This window comes from Muntiacus reevesi, chromosome 2, assembly GCF_963930625.1.
Source record: "Muntiacus reevesi chromosome 2, mMunRee1.1, whole genome shotgun sequence".
In the NCBI taxonomy this organism is placed as follows: Eukaryota; Metazoa; Chordata; class Mammalia; order Artiodactyla; family Cervidae; genus Muntiacus; species Muntiacus reevesi.
In genome coordinates this window covers 90,833,797-90,844,436 of record NC_089250.1, presented here as the reverse complement: position 1 = coordinate 90,844,436, position 10,640 = coordinate 90,833,797, and the positions used below count along the sequence as shown (strand labels likewise).

The window sequence follows — 10,640 nt, the reverse complement described above, 5'->3', positions numbered from 1 at the left end:
TTGTTCTTGCCTTTATGGAACAGGCAATTTATTTAAGAAGGATAAATTAAAAAATTGTGTATAAGATAGTTAGAGTTTTGTGAAATTAAACACACACAAGAACACACAGAGTTTGTTGAATAATCATTTAAAAAAAAACCCACTCATGCTGTAACACACAGGTGGAAAAACAGAGTATGTCCCCAGAAGCTCCTTGTGTACACTTTCCTGATCATAAACCACTTCTTAGCATTAACCACTATTTAGCTACTCTGAAGTCACGTCTGTTAATTTAACCTGTCAGGACACCCAGCACACTACACAGACTAAGGTTTAGCTTCTCTAGATGCAGGACCTGTGTGCTTACAGTCAGTCAGAGAAGTTACAGAATAAGTACAGCACGTCTTTCTGGAATGATCAGATTTTCTCCATTTCTACAAGAAAACCTCATTTCATTGTGCTCTGCTTTACTGTGCATCATAGATGTTGCTTTTTTTCCTTTTTTTTTTTTTAAACAAACTGAAGGTTTGTGCAACTCTACATCAAGCAAGTCTATTGGCGTTCCAATAGCATTTGTTCACTTTTTGTTGTTCTGTCAGATTTCCATAATTCTCATGATACTTTACAGTTTTCATAATTAATACAGTTGTTGTGATCTGCCATCAGTGATCTTTGATGTTACTATTACAACTCAATGAAGGGTCAGAAATGGTTAAGTATTTTTTGGCAATAGAGTATTGTTTTAATCAAGGTATGTACATTTTTGTAGACATAATGTTATGGCATACTTAAGAGACTTCAGTATATATAAACATAACTTGGTTCACTGGGGAACCAAACAAATTCACGTGACCAGCTTTACTGCAATATTCACTTTACCACAGTGGCTCAGGACCAAACCTGAAATATCTCCGAGGTATGCCTGAAATGTAAGCATTTTACTCTTCCTTTTAAAAATCATTAAAACAAACAATGGTACGATAAGAAGTAGGACACAAAGGTGACAACATTTTTAAAGAAAAACCATAAGGTTTCAAAAAAAATTATTTTAAAACTGAGATTAGAAAGCCACTCTGAGCTTCACGCTGATCAGAGCTGTATGTTCACTCCGGCCTTAGGGAGAACTGTTTGAACTTTGGTGGGAAAGGTAAGAAAGTGCAGATGAAGAATCTGGAAGAGGAAGAGAGGGGAGGAAGGGAGAGAGTGTGTGTGTAAGGGTGAGGGGGCCCACAGACTGAGGAACCAACAGAAGAGACTTTCCCACATAGGGGAGAAGTAGCTCAGAATTTCCCTGTCAGCAATCCCTCACAGTTGAGAGTCTCTTTCACTGGAGGAAAGCCCCCAGGTCCCCCTACATGCCTCTCTCATTTCCACTGAGTCCGTCTCCCAGAGAATACCACAGACATGTCAAAGTACCTGAAAGTCATTCTCTCTAATATCCCTTCAGAACTCGGGTGACTTAACTCCACCACAGACTGGGAACACTATGGAACGTGAAATGGAAAACAAGCTTTCTGGTGTCACAGAAACGTCTAAAGTGCCACATCATCATTGATGGTCAGTGCCCCCTCTCCCCCTGCCTTCTCTTAACTAGTTAAACATTTCCAGGCTACCTGCGGGCAGACGCCTTCCACAGCGTCCACTATGATGATGCACCCGTCACAGATGTGAACAGCCATGGACACTTCTGAGGAGAAACCCACGTGGCCTGGAGAGTCTATTAGGTTAATCAGGTACTCCTCATTGCCTGAAATGAGATTTGAAAACACATATCGAGTAGTGCAGGTATGCAACCCTCCTCCTCAGGCAATTGAGAGCAGGAGAGCTTCTAAGAAATGACTGAAGAAAAGCTCTGTCACATAAAACAGAAGCTAGGAGGTTCTCGAAATCATTCAGCATTTTCATAGCCCAACCCTTCATTTCATTTTAGCTTTCATGCTAAAGCTCCCAAAAGGGAAGACATTTACCCAAGGTCACAAAAGCAGTCACAAGTCAGAAACGTACCCAGGTCTATCTATCAGCTTAGTCACTTCTTGTAAAGGTCACAGGTGCCTCTAGACTTTGAAACTGGGGAAACAACACTTGTCTGTTCATGTGGCTCAGAATCAGAATCAGAAACCCTGGAGCAAGAAAAGACTGATGTTCACTGCCTGGAACCCATGTAAATGTCCAAAGCCTCTACAGTCTACTTGGAAATTCTCTATGTTCATATGACCCTAGACAGAAAGTCAGAGATCAAGGACCAACTATGTTTCACTCAATTTCACACTGCTAATATGTGCCATCATCGTAAAGTGCAGGGCCTGCTGTCAGAGTCACTGAAAGAGGAATAGTGGTACACTTTTGTCTGAGGCTTACACACAAATACACACAATTGAAGATGAGAGGCTTGAACATGCTTAAAAGTCAACAGCACCAGGACACAGGAAGTAAGTCCAGAGCACAAGCCTTTCACAGTGACTGCAGGCAAGCAAAGATACTAACTATATTACACTGTGAAGGGTAGTAGCAAATAGCTGAGAGAATTTTCCTTTTTTCTGTAAAACAGAATGGACAAATGTCTGCTGAGATTGTGGGGGAGGGACTGAGAGGTGGACTCGAAGAGAAAAGAGGATTTAAGAGAGCTCCAGTGGGAGAGAATGAGCAGGGTCTGACAGAGGACACACGGAAGCCTGCCAGTAGCCCAACGACCAGCCGAGAGCCCAGTCCAAAATGTGTGGGGAAATGTGTGGGGAAAATGTGTGGAGTCAGCTCTACCAAGGGTTAGAGTTCTACTGGGAGGACAGGAGGCCAAGACAGCAGATACACTGAGGGCCTCAGCGAGACTGTCAGGAAAAGACAAGTCTGGATAGTAGGAGGCAGAGATGAAATGAAGGATGCCGGTGGGGTGCAAGAGACTGAAGGTCTTCCTGAAGTCAAGTGGGTCCCTCGTTACACAGGTGAGAGAGCTGGAAAAGTAAAGATCGTGGAGAAGGGAGTATTTAGATGGGAAATATCAGAGGACCCGTAAGGGGTGATATTAAAATGCAGAAAGCAGCCATGTTAGTGGGTGGGTGAAGTAGAGGGGTACACATCACTACTGTTGAGAAGCCAAGCTCAAGCTGTTGGAAAAGGTCACTTTTCAGACACAGGAAAAGCCACCTTGGTGGATTTGAGTAAAAAGGAAAATGATGAACCAGTTGCCAAAGTCACTAATGAATGGCAAGCGGGGACTGTAACTGGAAGCTGAGGTGGTGAGAAGGAGTGGAGAATAACTGGATACACTAAGAGTCTCGAAGGAGATGGAGTTTTAAAGCAACGGTGGAAGAACTAAACTCTAAACCAGAACCAGGGCACAAGGAGAAGGGTGATCCCATGTTCTCACCCAGGGACAGACAGAGTACGACAGAATAAACAGCACTCACTCAAAAGGAGGACAAGAGAGCAATGACTAGAAAACAGTCAGGCAGGGGGAGGAGGGAAAACTGAGGATGGAGGGACACATGTTTACCTTGGGAAGTTTTCAGAGAAAGGTGTGGGCAGGAAGGGAATAGTGAGGGTTTGAGTGCAAGTATGAGAAACACAGGGACAAGATGACTGAGAGGCTAGATCACGTGACCTCCATTTTGGGCAGTGACCAAAGACAACAGAGATGGGGGTGATGCCACAAGAGATGCCCTTAAGGAGCCAGAGCAACCCCTGGTGGACAGCAGAGAATTTCACTGAAGGGGGAATCAGTGGTGGCCTGGACTGAATGACTTTTGAGAGACTCCTGGTTCAAATAAACAGGCTGGAAATGTATTAATAATTACTTGGTTCCCAGGACCCCTGAAGTAGGAAATGGCTACCCACTCCATTATTCTTTCCTGGAAAATCTCATGGACAGAGGAGCCTGGAGTGTTACAATCCATGGGATCACAGAGAGTCGGACACAACTGAGCACGCATTCATTATGCACGACTACTGCCACATGCTAACTACTCTGTCTCTGGGAAGGTCTCTTAATCTCTCTGAACTCCACTTTGCACACATGTAAAATGAGGAGAATCTCCATTTCCCAGTATTGCCATGAGGGTTAAACAAAATCACGCAGATGAGACATGCAGCTCAGAATCAAACCATGGTGCACCCATCTTCTCAGATCTTGCATCATCTAAAAGCTTCACAAAGTAAAGCATTCATTATCTTTAGAGGAAAAAAATCTGACCTTTAGTCAAACTAGGCACAATGGAATCCCATCCTCCAAGCCTGGTCCCAAGGGAAAAGGACAGTGATCAGAAACACGAGTGAATGCATATGTGTCTGGAAGCGACAGTAGCTACTGGTATGTGCTGGCCTCGTGTGCATCTGGATGGCGTGAGTCAAGTGTCCCCAGGGCTCAGGCTTTGAGATGAAGACCAGAGGGCCACAGAGCTGAGACCCTCTACTCGCCCATAACCGCAGACCCCTATGGAGGTGTTCGCCTGGTGGCACAGATGGTAAAGAATCTGCCTGCAATGTGGGAGACGCAGGTTTGATCCCCAGGTCAGGAAGATCCCCTAGAGGAAGAAATGGCAACCCACAAAAGTATTCTTGCCTGCAGAATTCCCATGAACAGAGGGGCCTGGCAGGCTACAGTCCATGGGGTCACAAGGAGTCAGACACAACTTAGCGACTAACACTTTCACTTCCTGGAGGTGTTTACAGAGGGGTGAACTTACAAGTGGACCTGTCTGCAGACAGCCTCCACATTTGGAGCACATCTAAGCTACAGTATGGCTGCCTCTTGGGTAAATACCCCCTGAACCAGGCTGTCAACTAGCACATATGCCTGAAGTACAAACTGAAAGGCTGTTAGTGAAAGCCCACTACAGTTTGCTCTATACTGTACTTTACCATTTTTTAATAATTGCCAGTTTTTTAAAAAACTAGATTAGTTTACCAAAAATCTTGATGCCTTTTCTTGAAAACAAAACAAAACAAAACAGAAAAATACAGGGCATCTGTCAGTTGGAGCTAAAAACCACTAGCCACCACCCAGGTAGAGGGGTGTTTCACGGGTGGACTGAGTCTACTCTCTGGCTCACAGCAGTCCCATCCAGACTGCCTCATTCATGTAGAGGTGCTGACGCCAGCACCACACCAAGAACTAATGATACAATACTTAATAATCAAGTGAAACTCCTGTTGGAATAAGTAGTTAACTCTTTGGGCGGGGGGGGGGGGCGGGGGCGGTGGTGGTGGTGGTGGGGATTTAAGTTAGATACCTACCTCACAACTTGCAAATACACACATACACATGCACAGTTATGACAGGATTCAATGTGAAAAAACAGAATAACTGGGGGTAAAACTAGAGCAATTTTTATTTCAATCTTGTGTTTTACTGTAAATTTTCTACAAGTAAAGCTTGTACATTTTTAAAAAATTTGTAAAAAGATGAATCAGAATGAAACCTTCATTTGAGAAGTTCTGTGATAGCAATTATTTGTTCACAGGTATAAAGAATGGCTACAGAGTAGAAGTGACAATAGGCCTTTTGAGACTATTCAAAGAACAGTCCATGAACTTTTAAACTCTTCAAGTTCATAAAAATAAGGAGAGATAGGAAAAAAACTGACCACAGAGCCATTTGCTGGATCACAGAATTAGGATATACTCTTTAAAATATGAGAGGTAGTTTTTTAAAAATTAAGGCGTTACTTTAAATACATTGGGAATTCATGTACCTAAGAGCTTCAAAACTGATTTAGTTCAAAACCGTTTTAAAGACTGACCTCAGAGAGAAGAGTCAGGCCCCAGACAGCACAACCCTTGGTGTTAGTGTCAGAGACAAGACACTGAAGGATAAACCACAGGCCAGGCCGTCAGGGAGATGAAATACATCTTTATTACTTTCTTCTACTTATCAAAATTCACATGCTGTGTAAAATTTCCAAACAGTACAAAATAAATATTTTGAAAACTGTGAGTTTTCACATAATCCAGCCCCTGATAATTATGGTTAAGGTTTTGGTATACAGCCTTCCAGACACCTTCATCTACATACTTAATATATTCTTATCATCAAAACACATTTGTGTCTTATAAGTATTTACTTTGCAACTTGCTTTTTGTCTCTGACTTTATCTTTTCTATATAATCACACAGTTGTTGGAACAGCTGCACAGCACTTCACAGCATGCATGTGTCAGTCTACTTAACGATTTTCCAAAGACAGACACTAAAGCATTCTTTTCATTGATACAGACATTAGGGTGAATATCAATGAACATCTATCTCACATGCTCGTATGACTATGTCTGTCGGACAAACTCCTAAAAGTATTACTGTCAGAGTGGCATCCTAATCTGCGGATTAAAGCTACAGTGACCATGGCAACGCAGAGTCAAGTAAATAAGACTCCAGAGCTAACAGGCAAGCCAGAAGACAGAACGAGGACCCAGTGAGGAAATGGGATCATAAGACTGAGCCAGGACCCTGTGACTCCAGACGTTCCCAGAGAAGATATCGCCACAAGCACCTGGGTGGACAGGGGCAGGTGTGAACTGCAAGTGCTTCTGCCCTCAAGCCAGTCAGAGGTCCCCATCTGCACCCAAGTCTGGACAGCCTGACTCTGATCTGAAAATTGATCATCTGGAAAGGCCAGAACGAAGTTTGTGGAAGGTAAAGCAAAAAAACCTGAGGCGTGAAACTGATTTGGAAAGAGAAACGAAGACACAAAAGATAGGAAACCACTGTTCTGTAGAACGCAGACCGACGTACCTTCCACGTAATGCAGGGAGATGGCACTGGATTTCATAGTGATCCGTCGGACCTGTTCGTCTTCTTTGCTGTCCATGTACCTCAACTGCAAAATCGCAACCTTAACGTTAAAACGAACTGATGTGGACTTTTGTTTTAAAAATTAAAATTTTTAGGCTTATTATTGCTGTGAAGTTGTTCATTAGGTCCCACTATTATCACTTTTTAAATCTCTGCAGCATTTTTCTTGCCTAGTATCATGTATTTCTTTCTCCTTTCCTTTTTCCTTGATCAGTTTCTAGATATTTATCAGTTGTAATGCAAGATAATCATACAATGTCTACATTGCTAGTAATTCTTTTTAAATTAACAGACTTTCTTTTTAGAGCAATTTTAAGTTTCTAGAATAATTGGAAAGTAAAGAGGTTCCTAAGTACTTCTACACACAGTTCCCTCCCTGTTATTTACATCTTACATTGTGTGCAGTCCTGGTACATGTTATAATCAATGAACCAATATCAAAACATTACTATCAATTAAGGTCTATAGTTTACATTAGGATTCACTCTTTAAATGTATAATGACGTGTCCATCATTATTGTATCATATTTGTTAGTTGTATGAATCTTTAGAAGAACAAATTTGGCTTGATATTTTCTACTTCATTAATTTATGCCTTATTATTTCATCTATTTATAGTAGAGTTATTGTACTTGTTCTAACTTCTCAAGTAGAAAAAATAAAAGCACTTTATTACTTTATTCCACCCAGTTTTTTAAGCCTCCTCTAGACAGTATCTTGGGCCAATTTCCCAGGGACCCAACCTGCCTCAAAGGCCCCAATCTTCCTTTACTATCTCAGGTCTACTTTTCAAATTCAATTTTGCTTCTCCATCTCCTCTTCTCTGTATTACCAATCACTGGATAAATCCTGCTGACTATATCTTAAATTCACTGAAGGAAGGAATATCTTTATTTTTCTACTACAAATAAATCATTCTAAGTCCTTTTAATTCACAGCTAGAAACAAAGGTCTCTTTCATTTCATTTCCTAAAACACGATTTTGCTCACGACCCTCATATTTCAGAAGCCTTCTTTTGGTACTCAGGTTAGCCTTCAAGATCGTCATAATCTGATACAGTTTTTTTTACCAGCACAGTTTTCTTTCTCAGTAATTGCTAGGCAAATGTTCCACTCAAATCAAGTGCAACCCACAAATTAGACTTTATCCACATTATTTCCTGCTGTGAAGCATCTATTCCACCTGTGAAATCTTCCACAATTGTGCGAGGTTATCATCTGACTTGCTGCAAAAACTCATTCTTGCACTTATATAATGGACTGCCAGTCTCTTAGATGCATGAACTATGCTCTGAACTTTTGGGATCTTTATGAACACAACAAATGCTTCATCACATTGTAGATTTACTAATACTTACTGAAATGCAAGTATATATCAAATATAATAACATACCTTGCCTGCCAGGTGGCTGGAGAATATTACATTGCTAGATACAAGACAGGCAGCCAGAGTAGTTTTTCCTGTTCAAGTAACAATATTAATTTAAATAGACTTCTTTTCTTAAAGGGGGAGGTAGGTAGATTGCATCCACATATTTAACACTTAACCATAAGAACTGCTTTACCAAGTACTTCCTATTTACCTACAGTACGTGAAAGAAGACACAATGAGCATTTTAACTAAGCTTTTGAACAATGCACTGTCTGGAAGGGCAAAGATACTAGAACTCCACAGTGCTATAATCTGTATCTCCAACCCTGTGGATCAACCTTACTTTAAAAGCTGTCCAATAACTTTTTTTTTTTATTGTGGCATACTTTACACAGGGGCTTCCCTCGTGGTTCAGTGGTAAAGAGTCTGCCTGCCAATGCAGGAGATGTGAGTTCAATCCCTGGGGGGGTGAGGAAGATCCTCGGGAGAAGGAAATGGCAATCCACTTCAGTATTACTGCCTGGAGAATCCCAAGAACAGAGGAGCCTGGCGGGCTACAGTCTAGGGGTTGCCGAGTCAGATCGGCTGAGTGACTAAACAACAACCCTTATCCTAGTGCCTTGCTGGCAGGAAGGGGTCTTTAAGATACAGCATAGCCTATCTCTTCACTTTTATCTCCTCCTCCCTCACTTTCAGGATGGTATATAGGTTTTATTTTACACTCCCACCTCCTATCATTTTGCTGTGACTGGGTGAACAAAAAGCAGTTTGAAACCAAGAGCAGGCTTAGCAGAAGGCGATGCTGTGGCATGAAAGCAATGTTTGTCGAGAGCTAAGCACCATGGATCAGCCCACCTTGTCCTCTTATGTCCCAGCCCCTGTCACATACATTTCTTTCTCCCCTTCTGACACTATTCCCACTTGAAATGAGTGTCCCCATCTGCCATCTTGAATCACCCTTCAGGGTTCATCTCTAACACTAATTATGCTATAAAGCCTTTTCTTAACCCACTCCTAGCTTCCTGACTCCCCAGCTCTCTCAACCCTTATCATCTGCTTTGTGCCTGTCTCACTTTGTGTTGCCTCAACCCCCAAATCACCTCTACAGTTGAGGGGGTGCCCAGTTCATAAATTTCTACCATCTGACATAGAGCGCAAAGAACCCTGAACTTAGAACACAGGTTCTGAGAATAAGACTACAGACGTGTTATATTAGAAAGCCATTTTTAAAATACTTGATAGTTTAACAAAAGCTCAACTTCTCATTTAAAAACCAACACTGTATACTATCTAGAAGAACACCAATCCCTAGTTGGCCGTGTTCTACCACATCAAACTTCTAAAAGAAATAAGACTTGCACCTTAGCATCACTCCAGTGACACGTGTGGAGACACACCCCGTTAATTACTGAAAACAAGCTATTTAGAAAGGGCTCCGACGCACAGAGTCGGACACGACTGAAGCGACTTAGCAGCAGCAGCAGCAGCTTACCAAGGTCTACGTGAGCCAAAACACAGATATCCCGAAAGTTAGCAATGTTTTTTTGGAGCTGAATCATCTTATGCAAACTATTGAGCACCACGGTCACTTATTTCCTGTGACTAAACATTAAAGACGTATTACAAATGACTAAAGATCGGGACAATAAAAAAGGGTTTTTAATACTGGGAACTGACAAGATTTCTCAAGTTTCTTCAAGTAAAAATTCAACGAACTGCTTATTAAAGTCAGATACCCACCCAGACATAAGTCCAATTTGAGCACTTCAGCAACTAATGTACTACGACTGTGGATTTTAGCCATCCTTCCGGATCTGCGATGAATCACAGAGCTCCTTAGGGCTCGGTGCTCAGTGACATCGGGAACTCTGCCCTGTACTCTCGGCTGGGGTGAATTTCTCCAGGTCAGTGATGACGTATCTCAACGGTCGTAAGCAGGAGAGAAGATGCTGACACCTCTCCTTCCGCTCCTCGATCTTTTTCCAAGTCCCTCCTCCTGTCATTCCCGCTTGCTTTCACTGGAGGGGAAACATTCACTTGATGACTGCTACGAAGCCCGAATAAAGATTTGGGTCACGTGCTTGTTTGCTGAGCAAGTGCAATGAACGTCTTTCATTTCTTCCCACATTGGGGAAAAGAAAAAATAAACCCTCATCTCCACCTTCCCCTCTTCACCACTCCCTTCTTCTTTTGAGGATTCCGGGTCCACACTGAAAAGCAGTCGGGCGCGAGCGGACACTTAAGCTCGGTGGCAGCCGCTCCCAGCCCGGGTTCGCCGCCCGCGGCGCCCCGGCACCGCCTGGAGCTGCCAGAGGAGGACGCCCAGCGCCCTGCGGGCCCGCACTCACCGGCTCCCGCCGCCCAACCAGTCCCGCTCGCACCCAGGAGCCGACCACACCACGCAACTCGTAGGCGCCCACAACTAGGCGTCTCCCAAATGCCGGCGCGCCGGGGGCGGGGCTAGCGACGCACGACCTTTGACCCGCGCGCGTCTCTGTCGCCGCCG

The 10,640-nt window shown here is 43.0% G+C and overlaps 1 long non-coding RNA gene across 2 annotated transcripts; it reads right to left on the bottom strand.

Moving 5' to 3' along the window:
- LOC136158077 (uncharacterized) lies at positions 1-10,600 on the bottom strand. 2 transcript variants are annotated; one of them, XR_010661315.1, is made up of 4 exons: positions 10,483-10,600; positions 9,875-10,152; positions 6,703-6,787; positions 1-1,726 (listed from the first exon to the last, which is right to left on the bottom strand). It is a non-coding gene; the product is annotated as an uncharacterized lncRNA (long non-coding RNA). The 2 variants fall into 2 exon arrangements; XR_010661314.1 differs by having other exon boundaries at positions 9,875-10,573.
- Positions 10,601-10,640: the final 40 nt, after the last annotated feature.